The sequence below is a fragment of the Schistocerca americana genome, chromosome 4 (genome assembly GCF_021461395.2).
Source record: "Schistocerca americana isolate TAMUIC-IGC-003095 chromosome 4, iqSchAmer2.1, whole genome shotgun sequence".
In the NCBI taxonomy this organism is placed as follows: Eukaryota; Metazoa; Arthropoda; class Insecta; order Orthoptera; family Acrididae; genus Schistocerca; species Schistocerca americana.
In genome coordinates this window covers 246,171,300-246,188,614 of record NC_060122.1, presented here as the reverse complement: position 1 = coordinate 246,188,614, position 17,315 = coordinate 246,171,300, and the positions used below count along the sequence as shown (strand labels likewise).

The 17,315-nt window shown below is 43.4% G+C and overlaps 1 protein-coding gene and 1 non-coding gene across 2 annotated transcripts in view; one reads left to right on the top strand and one right to left on the bottom strand.

Annotated features, from left to right (window-relative positions):
• LOC124613225 (protein cycle) overlaps positions 1-17,315 on the bottom strand; it is a 996,167-nt gene that overhangs the window by 941,338 nt on the left and 37,514 nt on the right. The gene's annotated exons all lie outside the window — the stretch shown is intronic.
• Positions 15,206-15,278, top strand: Trnas-acu. The gene has a single exon. It is a non-coding gene; the product is annotated as a tRNA-Ser (tRNA).

Below are 17,315 nucleotides of genomic sequence, written 5' to 3'. Positions count from 1 at the left end.
CGTAATATCGAGGTTCTCCCGTGGCCAGTAATATCCCCAGATCTGTCTATGATAGAATATGAGTGGGACCATCTCTGACGTCAACTCTGTCGCAGTGTCAAGAATATTAGAGATCAGTTACCACAGTTGTGGCGCAGCTTGTATCAGGACAATATACAGCAGTTTTATGACACCCTTCCCAAACGAATTAGGTCATGCTTTCAGCCAGAGGGGTTACAACGTCCTACTGACAAGTGGGCTCATACTGCCAAGTTCTTTGTATTTTTTTTTTTTTTTTCCCCAGGCAGTGTAGTTCTGATGGTGGCCAACGATGGGCGAAAATTGGTTAACAGTATTATGTGACTGCATCAAAGAAATTACAGGGTGTTAGTAAATGAATATCGGGGTTTTAACGCGTTATAATATTTATTACATTAAACTGACAGTTATAAATATTATGTCAAATGAAAGAGCAAGTCCAACAGTTTTACCAAGAACCTTACAAATGTTCAATGTGAGCACCATTTGTCACACGGCACACGTCAAGTCTATAGCCCAAGGGCCCAATGACAGGGCTTGATTTGCATGGCCTCCACGTTCACCCGACCTAGCGCCATGCGATTTTTTCCTTTGGGGCTTCATCAAGGGTCGTGTGTACGTGCCTCCGCTACCAGCAGACCACGCTCAATTAAGCAACCAGATTGAAGCAGCTATAGACTTGATGAGTGCCATGCGACAAATGGTGCTCACATTGAACATTTATAACGTTCTTGGTAAAACTGTTTGAGTTGCTCTTTCATTTGACATACCATTTATAACTGTAAGTTTAATGTAATAAATATTATAAAGAGTTAAAACACCGATATTTTTGTATTAAGTGTACATTAATGTGTTAAGTATACTGACACAATGACAAAAACTTGCGTAAGGGCTGTAGTTGTTTCATTTTTCATATATACTTCACAGCTGGAATAGTTGTGTCCATACCTAGTATGGCTGTCCGAAACTCTTATTAGCGACATCCCTCAAACGCCCGTGTGGATCATTACTGCTGTAAGCATAATTTCTCATGGGGTAGATAACAGTGCATGAGTCTGCTCAGCCTGTGGCTCGGGTTCGATCTTTACTACCTCCCATGTCCAATTTTTGAATTGCTCTTTTGTTTGGTTTTAGCAAACCAAACGAAGAAAACATTTGGCGACACCGTCTCTGGCGGGCCGCTTGAATTCGGGCGCGCAACTACCTGACTGGCTGCTTTCAGTGCCAATTAACTCGAAAACGGCGCAACGGTTCTATTTTTTTCGTAATAGTTATTTCTGAGCACAACTGCCCTGCAACACCCTCACAAGCTTTTCAGACTGTTCCTGAGCTGTCCGTATACTGTTAATCAGGCTTAAGGATCTATATTTCACCAGAAATTAGATAAATATGAGAATACCAGGGGTCGAAGTATGAAACCGGAATTTCCCCATAGATGGTGTTAGCGTTCAATGTAGAGCCGGTAAGACCGCGTCTGCAGCGCCATCTGTTCCCTTTAACGGCTGATGACGAATGTCAACGCACGGTAACCCAAGTTCCATACATCGGTTATCTGTTTCAAACCCGTAAACATGTCGTCGAGTTTTGTGCCTACGAACTATGATTTGCAGACAGCATTGGTTTTCTGCTATCATTGGAAGAAAACCGCTGCAGAATCGCATAGAATGGTTGTCGAAGCTTTCGGTGACCATGCTCTTGGGAAGCACAGTGTTCCGAGTGGTTCAAAAAATTCAAAAGTGGTGATTCTGACATCAGAAATGACGAGCGCGGGAAACCACCGAATTAGTTCGAAGACAAATAATTGCTGGCCTTATTGGACGAAGATGATACTCAAACGCAACAGGAACTCGCGGAACAATTGAATGTGACGCAGAAAGCCGTTTCTCTTCGCTTGAAAACTATGGGAAAGCTGCAGAAGGTTGGAAAATGGGTTCCACATGAACTGAATGAAAGACAGCAAGCAAATCGAAAGACCACTTGTGAAATGCTTCTCGCCAGATACAAAAGAAAGAAGTTTCTCCATCAAACAGTGACACATGATCAAAAATGGATATATTCTGAGAATCCTAAGCGTCGTAAATCATGGGTGAATCCATGCAAACCATCGACATCCACTGCAAGACCAAATCACTTTCGTCAGAAGACAATGCACTGTGTTTGGTGAGATCAGAAGGGTGTCATCTATTTTGAGCTGCTAAAACCTGGTGAAACCGTTAACACTAATCGCAACCAACAGCAGATGATCGATTTAAATCGAGCATCACGTGAAAAACGAGCGGAATATGGAAAAAGGCAACACGAAGCCATATTTCCCCATGATAACACCCTATCACATACAGTTCTCCATGATAACACCCTATCACACACAGCAAAACGGGTCAGGGAAACGATCGAGGCGTTCAGTTGGGGAATACTAGGGCATGCGGCTTATTATCCTGACTTGGCTCCGTCCGATTATCATCTATTTGCATCACTGGGACACGCTCTCGCTGAACAACGCTTCAGTTCATATGAAAATGTACGAAAATGGCTCGCCGACTGGTTCGCTTCAAAAGAAGGACTTTTTCTTTTTGGCGTGGCATTCATAGCCTGTGGGAGAAATGTATAAATAGCAATGGAGATTATTTTGAATAAAATATTGTTTATCTGTTTGAAGCAACAGACGTGTAATTATTACAACCTAATTCCGGTTTCACACTTCCACACCTGGTAAGTGGGATGTTCCAGTGATGTTTATTGACAGTAACGTAAGCGCCTATCCAGATGTACACTTAATACGTATCACCTTATGGTCTAGTTGGGAATAATAATAATAATAATAATAAGTTGTTCGAGAACGGAGAAAAGCAGGTGCACCAGCACACAGACTGGGACCAAAACGTAACGGCATAGAATTAGACTGTTCAGCATTTGCTGACGACATGGCACTGATCGCCCAAGACATTACCGATGCACAGAAACAGCTAGAATTATTACAAGAGCAGGCAGCAAAAATAGGATTACAAATTTCATTTGAAAAAACAAACTTTATGACTGACATCAAAGATGCACCTTCTGATCTTAAAAACTGGTAATAACTACATCTCTCGAGTAAAAGAATTTAAACATTTAGGTGAATGGATTGCAGAAAATTGTAATGAAAAGAAATCTGTCACATCAAGATACTAGAAAATGGAGACGGCGTTTCAGTTAACAAAAAACGTTTCCAACAAAAAGAGTCTCTCGTGGAACTACAAAATACGACACTACGCAACAACAATTAAACCCGAAGCTCTCGACGCATCTGAGACACTAAACCTTCAACACAGAACACTAAAAGGGGAATTAGAAGTGAAATAACGTAAAATAATAAGGAAACTCCTAGGACCAAGAACTAAAGATGGTGTGCATTATCCAACACCCAGTGCAGAAATATATAAAAATATCTCCAAAATAACAGACACAATGCGAATGAGAAGAATCCAATTCATGGGGCATTTAGAAAGAATGGACTCAAACAGTTTAACGCACAAAATCCATACATTTTTAAAGAACAAAACTACAAGACCGAACTGGTACAAACAGACGGAAAAAGACCTGAGATAATTAGGCTCTCCAAATCTACATGACAGAAACGAAATCGGAAAATTAACAAACACAGGGGGTTTTGGGGAAGAAGAGAGAAAAACTAACCGGCATACGTGGTCTACGCAACGAAAGCTATCCCATTCGTTGCTTATGAAGGAATACTGGGCGAAAAGGAAGGCCAACAAATGTTGATTACGCGTGGTCCTAAGTGATCCATCCGCGAATAATAATACTAATAATGGCGATAAAGCTTGTGCCTGGAGATAGCGGGATCGAATCTCGATCGGACTACGGAAATTTTCAGTCTGTCTTCAATCTAGCCATCTATCCCAAGGATTCAGAAGTCGCCAGGAACCGCACGTGGTTCGGATTCGACATTAAACCTCCGATCGTCACGTCCCTTTTCCTCCCAGCCGCAGTCGCTCTGCATCTGTGAGGTGCTTTATCGATTTTTACCGGTAAAAAAAAAATCCCGAACGTCTGGGCACTTCGTAAATGCATACAGGAAACAAGAAATTTTATGTAAATAATAAACATCATTGCATTTTAAAGTAAACGAATATGTAATTGATTTAGAATGCATGTCCTTGTCTCATTGACCTGTGAGGTGCGCACGACTAACGGACGGTTAAAATGTAGGTCCCCTTTCCCCGACTGGATAACTGGTGTAGATCGCGGACACGCAAGTCGTTGAAGTGGCGTCCAACCGAAACACTTGCGCATCGCCATTTAGCCACACGAAATTATTATTGTCTTCAGCTACACGATTGCCCTGCAGTTCACAGTTACGTGTGAAAGGTTACAAGCTGTCTGGCTTGCCTCCTTCCATTTATATGCTAAATTCATCCGCACCTTGTCACGACTGGTGATAGGCAGGGCATTTGAGTTTCATCATGCTAAAAGTCTCGTAACACTATTTAATGCTGGGAATTGTATTTTATAAAACTGCAATGGTCGGCGGTCAAGACTTCTTGTACTATTCTAAGAATGCGCGACAACCGCTCAGTTCGCACAGAACTCTGAAAGAGACAGTGGAGACCACACGGCATTCAGAGGCTTGCCACAGTACCGTTAATCCCGGTTCCAGCGAAGTATCGTTTTCATTTATTATTCAGTCAATCAGAGGAGTAACAAAAACATCTGGCGGGTTGAATTCGTATTAGTGATTGAATGTGCAACTAGAATATGATAGTGCTCTGCTAGTTGCTTTGTACCTTTATTGCAATCACTTTTTCTAGAAGCCATGTCACTGAGTCTTTTGCTATGTCATTGCCTTCAATGTAATAATTTAATTTTATTTGTTTTTCATTTGAAGTAACTTGTCATTTCCTTCAATTAATTATCATTACTCGTATTTGTCATCTGAGAAAAAACAGTCAATCAGTAGGATTTTTAGGAATTTCCTACCTTAGGATTCCATGTTAGGGTCGTTTTTGAGATAGCAATTAAAATATTACATCGGGTCTTAATGGGCGTGTGACGGAGTCTGGGCAATTCCATCATTCAAGTACGATTTCATATCCACATACCACGGGTTTCTGCACTGGTTAGGCATAGAACTACTTTCAGACAATTTCTCTACCGTTCCACTACGAAAACCACGTGGGGAAAAAAATGAACACCCTAATCTTTCCTGTGATTTCTATTTCTCCCTATTTAGGTGAGAGTAAAAAAAAAATATTTTAGCATTCATAATAGATAACTGCTGATTGTAATTTCACAAAAAGATAGCTTCAGCGAAAAATTCTTATAAAGATCAATAAAAACAGTCTCGATTGCGTTTTCAGATTTTTAATTTGTTGGAAAACTGTTTCGGCCCTTTCCCTCGGACCATCTACAGGCTTACTCGGCTGGTGGCTGCTTACGGCTGCTGGTGGGAGCAGTCAGTGACAGCCGTATTTCTAAAGATCTCGCTCCGCCTGCCGCCATCAGCAGCCATAATGGCGGGGTAAGCCTGAAGGTGGTCCGAGGAAAGGGTCGAAACAGGTTGCCAAACGACAAAAAATCTGAAAACACGATCGAGACTGTTTTTATTGATTTTTAACAATTTTATACCGATCGCTGTCCTGCAGTCAAGAATGCTTTCTAAAATATTAAAAACTCTTTTGTTTTAACGATTGCCACCATCAACTAGCTTATTGTATCCGAGACATTCTCTCCCCTATGTCATGATAATACAAAACGGGCTAACCCTCTTTGAACTTTTCCGATGTGCTCCTTCAATCCTATCTGGTAAGGATCCCATAGTGCGCAGCAGTACTCCAGAAGAGGACGGACAAGCGTAGCGTAGGCAGTTTTTTCAAGTAGATTGTCTACCACGTAAATGCTCTGTCAATAAAACGTAGTCTTTGGTTCGCATTCCCAATAACATTTTCCTTGTGAATGTGCCAAGTTCTTAATCGACGTGTTACACAACTGTACTGCACAGAAAAATACAAGTTTTGCGCTTGAAATGTTCGTATGTAAACTTGCGTCGGGGCATGGACCAATACGGGGCGAAAGTGCAAACTTTGCGGGTGAGCTGAACATGTCTGATGTTCCCGGTGGATGCGGACGCGTGGGAGTCGACGACTGGATCCATCCCAGCTGAAGGGCACGGCCAGGCCAGGGCAGGGCAAGGCAGTCCCTTACGTAAGGCGGCCACTAGGACGTCCTCGGCAGGAATCGACCCCGGTCATCGATTATCCTTCCGTCTGCGAGCTGCTCTCCTCGCGTGACGCTCCCCCAAGTGCACACCAGACCCAAGTTTCCTCTCCAGAACAAATCCGGCTGCGTAGTTCGGTAACACTCACGGATAGCACCAATCCTTTCGTTGGCGCGCAAAACGTCGGCCCTCCGTCGTAAAACGCTAACTACATCTCAGAGTATTGCTTACTAAAAGCGTAGACCACATTCCTACTAACATGCGATTAGATTCGTAATGACAATGACCGCAGCCCGGTGTCACGAATACTGGATGAGACTGGTCACGCCGAGTTTGTTGAGGCGAGAGCTCAGAGGTGTGAGTATCTCACCTGGATTTTGACGTGAAACCGTCTACTCTATTCGCTCGACGGTCGAACTTTCTTGTGTGACAAAACACCGTCAGAGCTGAATCGCTAATGACTCCGACGCTAGTAATGCGTGAATAATGGCTGACAAGGGACCGTACGAACTTCCCCTCACAGATTTGATTCGCGGAAGGCACGACTGGGACTTCAACAAGTGTAAACAGCAAGACGCAACTCTCACCCGTTTTCGAGAAAATAGTGTTTCAAATTTTTTTGACAAGCTTATATACCCAGTATGGTCGCTAGCATTCAATGAGTCCGCAACCGGACGGGCAAGCGCTTAGCTTCAAAATCGCGAGAATTCTGGATCGAATCTCGTTTGCGGTACTTTTTTTTCATGCAGAGTAATTCTCTAACGATTCTCTTTTGTTTTAACGATTGCTACGACCAACTAGCTTATCGTATCCGAGACGCTCTCTTCCCTATTTCATGATAATACAAAACGGGCTAACCCTCTTTCAACTTTACCGGTGTGCTCCTTCAATCCTGTCTGGTAAGGTTCAAATGACTCTGAGCACTATGCGACTTAACTTCTGAGGTCATATATTTGTGATGACGGAGAACCGTTTATGAATGTAAACCAAGTTTGTTTGGAATATGTTGTTGCTGTTGTTGTGGTCTTCAGTCCTGAGACTGCTTTGATGCAGCTCTCCATGCTGTTTGGAATATACATTGAAAAAACCATGCCCATGAAAACATTCGGCTTTCATTATGTGTGCTGTATGTCGCAATAATTTCATTGTTTTCCATGTTTCTATGGTCAGTATCAGCCTGAATCGTGCAGTGCCCCATAGTTTACACAGTATACTTTCCAAAACTGTAGATACAATAACATAAAAAAAAATGGATAAACTGATTCGATTGAAAGTTCTTGTGTATTCTATTTTTATATCCAATCTCCTTACTAAAAATATTTTGTTTTCCTTCTTCCAAGACAAAGATTATGAAAATAATAATTAATCATTAAATATTTATAATTTGCCCAGTCATAAGAAATCTGTTGTTAAAACTGCCTGGGAGTGAAAAAAAAATGTTGCGACAGTGGCATTTGATATGGAGATCTCGCGCTTATGAAACTAAGCGCCTACTCGTTTACCTGGAGATCGTTGATTAATAGCGATATTAAAAAGTATATAAGCACGACTAAAATTTTTAAACTTCATTTTCTCGAAACCAGTTGAGAGTTGCGTCTTCCTGTTTACACATGTTGAAATCCCAGTCGTGCCTTGCGCGCCCTGTCAACATGAATCAAATCGCCGACGAGAATTTCGTACGGTCCCCTTGTGAGGCCACAACGGAGAGCTCATGTCTGTACGGGTTTGTCGCGCGGTATTCGTTTTGCCTCTGACGTCATCCTACCAGCCAAGGCGCATGCGCCTGATTGTTACTTATAGGCTTTGTGTAAAGAGTTATAAACCGGCATAGCATGGAAACGCGTTCAGCTAGGGTATTGTTACGGTTGTCACTGTGAAGAGCTTCCGGAGCAGTACTAGGCCCACAAAGAGAGACAATAAGAATATTCAAAGGAATGTAATTGACAAAGCCGGCCGGTGTGGCCGAGCGGTTCTAGGCGCTACAGTCTGGAACCGCGCGACCGCTACGGTCGCAGGTTCGAATCCTGCCTCGGGCATGGATGTGTGTGATGTCCTTAGGTTAGTTAGGTTTAAGTACTTCTAAGTTCTAGGGGACATGACCTCAGAAGTTAAGCCCCATAGTGCTCAGAGCCATTTGAACCATTTATTTGTAATTGACAATCAGTATTAAACTGGTAATTACGAAATAGTGAAAGATGTCTCATATGACTCGCTCGTAACTGTAAAGGACTCAAACCAGAGGAAACCTATTGTCAAAAGGAATCCAAAAAGCCTAAAAAGTCCAGTGGCGAGCGAGTGCGAGAACTGCTGCACCATGAAAAAGCAAATGAAACATGGAGCAAAACGATACGTAGCTGACCCATCGGGCGTACAGAGGCCAACGACAATCCAAGTTTGTGATTTATGTGTTCTTTAACCATCATACTATTCTGTATAATTCTGTATATCCGCTGTTTTAAGACATATTGATAGGTAAATTATATATTAATGCGAAACACTTTATATGATTTTATCCCGACGTTTTCACGAAAAATCTACGGCGCAGTTGGGAAAACGATTTTTTTATATGAGTCCGATCCGATAGACGGATAGACTTGGAACATGATCTTGGACAAACAACCGGTTTCTGATAATCTCCGAGATGTTTGTGTCCAGTGTGTTAGGTGGTCGCTTTTATGTGCAGCAGGTGTTAGGGTTGGGTTGTTTGGGGAAGGAGACCAGACAGCAAGGTCATCGGTCTCATCGGATTAGGGAAGGATAGGGAAGGATGTCAGCCGTGCCCTTTCAAAGGAACCATCCCAGCATTTGCCTGGAGCGATTTAGGGAAATCACGGAAAACCTAAATCAGGATGGGCGGACGCGGGATTGAACCGTCGTCCTCCCGAATGCGCGTCCAGTGTGCTAACCACTGCGCCACCTCGCTCGGTCGCAACAGGTGTGATGGATCATTTGCTAGGGATATTAACTACGCGGTATGTTTCAATTCAGCTCTCATTGGTTAAAGGCGTTGAGCAAACCTACAACTGACGGCTGATGCATCCCGTCCGGAGAGGAATAACATCTGCCTGGCTAATGGTCCTCAGCGAAAGCGGCCTGAGTGTATTACTCAGTGGCTAGGAGAAGCCGGAAAGCAGGCTTAGCTATGCGGTCGGGTACAAAATCCTTAGGAGTGCTGGACAGAGAAAAAATTATCCAATACACGGTGACATTTATTACGATGTTTTGTGGTACTTTGATTAGCTATGGAACCCACAGCAGCTCCGGAAAATCCGAGAGCTATTTGTCGTTAGCTGCAAAGTTGTGCTCTCCTTTTTTTAGGTGATTCACTGCCGGAAAAAATTGTTACGCTCTTTTAGAGGTTTCCATTTCACTCACGATTTATTGTTGCAACACTACATAAGAAGTATATGAAATAATTACATTAAAAGATCATTAGCTCAAGCGGTACTGAGGGTCCTGTTATCGACCCATGCTACAACACCCATATCCGTACGTGATGTAGCCTCAATGGGCGGCAGTGCAGGTTGAGAATACCGTAATGGGATACGTTATGCCACGCCTGCTCGACCTGTTCACGTAATTCTGTAAGAGTTGTTGGCTGACGAGTAGCACGAGTCACTATATCCCATACGTGTTCGATTAGAGACAAGTCCGAAGATCGTCCTGGCCAGGGAAGTTGCTGCACCTCTTTCAGAGCACGTTGAGTTTCACGTTTCAGTGTATGGGCGAGCAACAACCTGTTGGAACAACACATCACCTATCTGTTGCAAGAACGGCAAAAGAATGGCTCTAACAACATTCTGTACGTAGCGAACGGTGCTTAGCGACTCCTCCAGAAACACTAAAGGTGGGCGAGAGTTGTAGCTTATCGCTCCCCAGACCATAGAGCCTGGAATGGGACAGCGTTTCTAGACGAATGCACTCTACGAGACAGCACTCACTAGGTCTACGTCGTACGTGTAAACAACCATCATTTGCGTGCAGACAGAATCTGCTTTCATCGCTGAAGCTCGTGGCGCGTCATTCCATCTTCCAAGTGATCCTCTGACGGCACGAGTCGAGCCGTGAACATCGATGCTGTGGTATGAATGGAAGACGGGCGAGAAGTGTGCATGCACTTAATCCCACTGCTAACAACCCGTTTCGCAAAAGTTCATGATAACAAGTCTGGGCTCACAAGACCTCTTATATGAACTGTGGTAGCTGTAGAATCTGCCACTACTCCCCTTACAAAGCGACTATCCTGGCGTGCGTCTGTGCTGCGTAGATGTCCAGAACGTCGTCAACAGAAATGGTTCAAATGGCTCTGAGCACTATGGGACTTAACATCTGAGGTCATCAGTCCTCTAGAACTTATAACAACTTAAACCTAACCTAAGGACATCACACACATCCATGCCCGAGGCAGGATTCGAACCTGCGACCGTAGAGGTCGCGCGGTTCCAGACTGAAGTGCCTAGAACCGCTCGGCCACAGCGGCCGGCCGCCATGAACATGTGGGAGAATGTTCCGGTGGCCACTGACACCAGCATCGTTGCACAACTGACGCAGCACGTCCAACTTGCGTGGCAGTTCTCCGAAAGGTCCATCACGCCACTCAGATGGCCACAATTTGACCCCCTTCAAACTCCCTCAGTTGGCTGTGAGAAGCACGAGTGCGTCTCCGTGGCTTCGCTGCCTGCTTGCTTGCTACACACGTTTGCACAATACTGAGCTTTCTGTTTTTTTTTTCTTTATTGTATTTCAATTCCCCATATGGGGCGGACTGGCAGCAACATAGGCGCCGCTCTTCAGCCGAGAGATAGACAGTAAGTACAGAACATGGAGACATTTAAAACAACATAATGGAGGAAATACGCCGAAATACATATAAAAGGGGAAACATAATGAAAGATAGTGTAAAAAAGAGGTGACTGTAAAAATGGCGATAAAAATTTAAAAGCTGCGCACAAAAAACCACACACTGTGACAATTAAAAGAAACTCAGGGCGAAGTACGGCCGGAGCATGAAAGTTGCAATGGGCTGCGTAGCACATAACAATCACTGACAGCAACACTACGTACGAGTCCAGCACACGAAGCTTTCTGGCTGTGAGAATTCCCTATTAAAGGATAGAACAGCTATGCCACTACGCTATCTGTCATCGGGCGACGGTGAAACCATTATCAGTACATCTGCTACCCCTCAGTTGACCCATGCTGTCATCAGATCAAAATCGATAATGTTGAACATCCGCAGCATTAAAACCACCTTCTTAACATGTCGCTATTTTTTATTAACCGCGCGTCGAAACTTTTGGTACTGACGGGGCGGAATAGAAGGGAGCCAAGTGACCAGTGTGAACCGGTTATTATTGATGTTTATGAGACAACCAGTGACACGAGCAAAAAGTGTTGACAGTGCGTCGGGTATGGGAACAGACGTGGTGACCTGGCAGTCGGGATTCGGTTAGTCGTCGGCACCATTGCGGCAATACACGGTACGGCCATAGAGGGCAGCAAGAAGGGAAAGGTTGGTAGATTCTCTCCGGTGCGGTGGAAAAGGTGAGAGACGCAGTCTTTGCAGGGTAACGTAAACTGCCGAAGGGTACTTGCTGTAACCCAGTTATCAGTGATTAAGCATGACTGGCGATCCAGATTAAAACTGTGTTATAACTGCAGCAGTCCTGAGAATTGATCCGCGCCCGACGATAAAGTTTTCCTCGCTAATGACAGGTGCAATATGTTGCACATCATCTCTCGCGCGCGGTACATCGCTGTGAGCGCGTAGATTCCATCCGTGGAGAATTCCAGGAGTTCGCGTGATGCCACGTCACAGAAAGCGACATCAAGGAACGATTAAAAATTACTTTACATAGGAAGTATGAATAAAAATGCCACAATTTTTAAAAAATTAGACGATGCATTTCGGACCCAATGGGTCCATCATCAGGTTCAAATCATCTAATACGTAATTTATATTTGCTCTCGAGTAAGAGCAGCTACCCACAACGACCTTCAGTAGAATCACAAATAGTAGAAAAAGGAGATGGCAAACTAAGATTCAGGGAAAGAGATCTCAAAGGAAACGTAAATCCTCCACAAAGTAAGGGGCATACATGGCGATTGTTCGACCGATTCTTGAGTACTGCTCATCTATGTGGGATCCTTCCCCAGTAGGACTGAAAGAAGAGACAGAGAAGATCAAAGAAGAGAGGCGCCTTTCGTGATGGGATCGGTTAGTGGACGCGAGAGCGTTACAGAGATTCTCAGCAAACTCCACTGCCAGACGTTATATGAAAAGTGTTGTGCATCAAGGAGAGGCTTACTATTGAAATTTCGTGAGTGTACTTTCTAGTAAGAGTTGGACAACATATTACTTCCTCCCACAAACATCTCGAGATATGACCACAACGAGAAAATTCGGGAAATTAGAGCTAATACAGAAGCTTACTGACAATCAATCCTCCCACGCGTCATTCACGAGTGGAACTAGGAAGGGTGGTACCAGAAGCAATTTCCGTCATAAACAATTAGGTGGCTTGCGGAGACATACATGTAGATGAAATGTATGCTTCTGTTATGAGAAAGTTAGATGTTTGGTTTTGTATTTACTGAATCAAATGCGGAAAATCTGTGAGAAACAGTCGAAAAAGAAACAGCGAAAAACTTACAGAGCAAACAAGGAAGAACGGTTTTAACTTCTTGTCCCTCAAGGCACACATCTGTTTTCACACCTTACATTACTTCACAGAGGTAATTTAGCATGATGTGATCGAAGATGAAGTTTATCATGTAGTGTCAACACAGTCCAATAAATACAGTCACGACACTCTCTGGTGTGAAAGTTGTTACCGTTTGACAGCAGGAGCGACACTGGCGCTCCAAGCGGTCAGGAAGCGGATAATCACTCTCATCGTAAGGATAACATTTCTTTCTAATTATTTTTGTACTTAATTAACGAAATATCTTATATTTTTTCGCTATCATACTCGAAAATGTAACGTTTATCGACTAATCAGTGAGATTCGGCTGTTTTTACAGTTATTTCGCGATGATTCTTGTCTCTTGCTTGTTTTAAATTGTGATTTTCATTTTAGTTAAAGTATTGTGCGAGGCCTTTGACCGTGTATTACTTTAGTTGTTTTTTTTAATTTTCCATAAAGCCCTTCAGCCGTATTAAATTAAAATTTTAAGCATTGATTGTTTTAGGAAAATTTTATTCTTAGAAATTGTTCTATCTGAAATTGTTTGTAGTCCACGCCCTAAACCGTTAGTTGTTCCATGTGTTATGTGTGGCCTTCAGCCGTGTGTATTCTCTAAAGGAAAATTTTTTATAGGGACCAAAGGGTTTATACTAAATTATTTATCTGACTTGTTGTTCAGGCCGTCAGCCGTTGTTTCATATTTATTTGTGGCCTTCAGCTGCGCAATAAGTTAATCAGGCTTCGGCCGTTCTGTTGTAAGTTTAAAAGAAATTTTCTTGCACAGAAAAAATTGTTTATTAATGTGCCTTAATTACAGTTGTCCTTTAGACGTGCAGTGGAGGCCTTCAGCTGCTAATTGTTTTCATTGCATGTTTTTTTTGTTTTTTTTTTTTTTTTAATTTTACCTTCTACTTTGCTTTTGATTTCGGAGCCAGGCCTTCAGCCGTTCTTGTGTTTGCCGTGGTTTTGGGGCTTTCAGCCCGGAAAGCATCTCAAGTTTTCTTTAAAAATGGCTCTGAGCACTATGGACTTAACATCTAAGGTCATCAGTCCCCTAGAACTTAGAAGTACTTAAACCTAACTAACCTAAGGACATCACACACATCCATGCCCGAGGCAGGATTCGAACCTGCGACCGTAGCGGTCTCGCGGTTCCAGACTGTAGCGCCTAGAACCGCTCGTCCACCAAGGCCGGCCAAGTTTTCTTTAACTAGGCCTTCTGCCGTATTGTTTAGTTGTGATCTATTACGCCAATGTGTAAATAAGTGGTTCTTAGAACATAAAGTTGTGTGTTTGATTGTGCAACCCACAGTAACTGTTTACAGCCCCATCCACAACCTTAAACTTATCCTGTGCGCTCTCTGGTTACCTACCAACCACGTCCCAGTGTTATTGGTGGACTTTGGTGAACACGGGACCAGTGTGAATGCTGCAGCCTACATTGAAACTATGGTTACGTTCCATCGTGTCTTTCGTGACAAACGCTACAACATTAACGATGACGGTGCCAAACTTCTTCAAGACAGTGCTCGCCTCCATGCAGCTGCTCCTGTTCGTGAGAAAATCCCCAAATTTGGGTGGGAGGTGCTCCAGCATCCGCCATACAGTCCGGACCTTGCACCGTTGGACTTTCATCTGTTCGGTCCTACAAAGAGATTCCTGGCTTTACGACAGACGTGGAAGTGAAATCAGCAGTCCGCAGATGGCTATACTCCAACCAAGTGGACTTCTTCAGATAGGGAATGTTGAAACTGGTATCACGATAGGAGAAATGTTTCGAGAACATTGGTGACTACGTAGAAAAGTAGGTGAAGGATGTCAGGTCATTTGTATATTTTTGTTTTGTTACTATCAGACTTCTTAGCAATAAAATTATTGAGCGCTACTTTCCGACCTTCCCTCGTATAATTAAGGCAAGGGCAGCCAATAACCACTTAAGCGCTGGTGTACACCACGCTCGAACTCTTATGGGAATCTGCGAAATGCCGCAAGTAGCCGGCCGGAGTGGCCGTGCGGTTCTAGGCGCTACAGTCTGGAACCGCGTGACCGCTGCGGCGGCAGGTTCGAATCCTGCCTTTGGCATGGATGTGTGTGCTGTCCTTAGGTTAGTTAGGTTTAAGTAGTTCTAAGTTCTAGGGGGCTGATGACCACAGCAGTTAAGTCCCATAGTGCTCAGAGCCATTTTTGCCGCAAGTAAAGAGGACAATGGGCAAGGCGCGCTACATCAGTAGCATGTAAGTTGAAGATTTGGGTCTGATGGAAGGGCGTGCAGCTGCGAGATGACCACTGTGTCTGGGTGGCGCAGTGGTCAGCGTATCTGCCTACTAAGCACGAGACTCGGGTTCGAATCCCGGTCTGGCACAGATTTTCATTTCCCCATTGACTTAAATCAATGCCCACTGGCAGCTAATGTCATTAATTCATTCGAGTCTTGAAGTAAATCATGTTAAACTGACACGAAATGCTACGGCGAGAGCAAACAGTGGCAAGGCCCGTTGTGGAGATAATACCAAAAGACGTAGAGAGATCGCAGAATGAGCTAAAGCTGGAAAATCAGAATGAGTTATGACTGCGAACATTAATTCAGTTATTAAAGCTTGTGATACAAATGACATGCCCTCTCTAAGACAAGGGAGTACGTCTTTTTCGGTTATTTTTCGGATTACAATCCACAGTATATTAGTAACAGTATATTTCATGGAGACAGTACCAAAAAAAGTCGTTAGATCGTGCTGCGATCGAAAGCCCCAGCAAAGTCCGGGATTTTCCGAGAAGTGGTGACAACTGTTCGAAGAGATCGAGTCGTGTTAAAGCACAGCACTACGGGTCAGAATAACACGGTGATTGACAGCTACTATTTACCGGGCGGCTACCATAACAAAAACGAATCAGATAGTGAGCTTGGTCACGCTTGTATTCTGTACACCACTGTCATATCGCTCTGCTACTTCTTCTTCTTCCAGTTGCCACGGTCAATTGTAGACGACGCTTGTGGCCGATCACGTAACAGTTATTGTGATTCTTTTCCGTTTTCATCGTTTCTCGGTCCTCCTTCGTGAAAAAGCACAGACAAGTGATAAATTCCCACCACACTAAGAAAGGACATGGTGTAAAAAAGATCTGAGGATGGTCATTACAGACTGAAACCGGGTATCGTCTAAAGAGTTCATATTGTGATCAGAGACTGGAATAAAAAAGCATCATACTAAGAAAACCCAAACGTGTGTTAACGGGCAGCGCATGAATGTACTCAAAACGCAGAAGCTATAGCTGCCGCAGCCATGTTGTGTGTACAGACAAACGTGAGCTGCCAAAATCGCCCCCCCCCCCTCCCATACTTGATTGTCAATCAGTTCGTTGTTTTAATCGACGTATAGCTCAAGTGATGTAAGTGATGTTCACCTTTGTGGTCTCATTAAGGATCGTCTGTGCAAATCCGTTTTCGCCAGATGATAATTTTGTGGAGGCGGTGCGAGTGTGGATATGCACGATGCCACAAAGCTTCTTCAAGGAATGGAAGTAGGAAGCCTGTCAAGAGACGGAACAACTGCACAGAGTTCTACAGAGATTATGAGGAGAAATGATAATACTTGCAACTTCGTCTCTCAGTACTAAGAATCTTTTTAAAACTGCCTTTACTTTTCAATCCACCATCGAATATAACGGCACTCAAGCTTTAAAATTTCGTTTATGTCTATTGGGCCGTTGCCTGAGTGGAAACGTTCTTGTAATAGCTTTCGTCGGGAACTTACAAATAAACTGCGAAACTACGAACTTCTTAGGCAAAATTTTGACCTGGCATACGTTGCGTAAGAAACGAGACAAGCTATTAAAGCTCTTTCGTCTGGGCCTCGGAATAGCGTTAATAATGCGTGACCCTTAACGGACCGCCATCACGAAACAGGTAGTGGGAATTTTCCAACACATCAGCACACCTCACAAGAAAAACACTAACATGGCTACTGCGCAAGCATGCAGCAGCCATTTAGGAATCGTTTTGAAGAATCCACAATTGTTCGGCAGTATAACGCTTATCAGGAACAACTCGTATAAATTTTTCATCAATAAACATCAGTTAATGTCTTTAGCTTCTTTTACGAACAAGTTTTTAGGTTCATCGCTTCTGTATCACGAATTTTTTTGAAATCTGTATAAAATGAAATATGATTTAAGAAATTCGAAGCGTCGTTTTGCACAGATAATCTCATCAAGTCCGACTCAACACTACGTATAAATGCAAAAAGCAGAAAGATTAATTTAGTAACTGCTGTTAACATACCATGGCTCTACGTAAAGTCAAACATGTTCATTAGCGAACACCTCAACCCAATATCGTCGTCTCAGAGTGAGCTCAGGTCGTGGAAAAAGTTCACAGTAATTAGCCAAAGAAGGAATTCTGT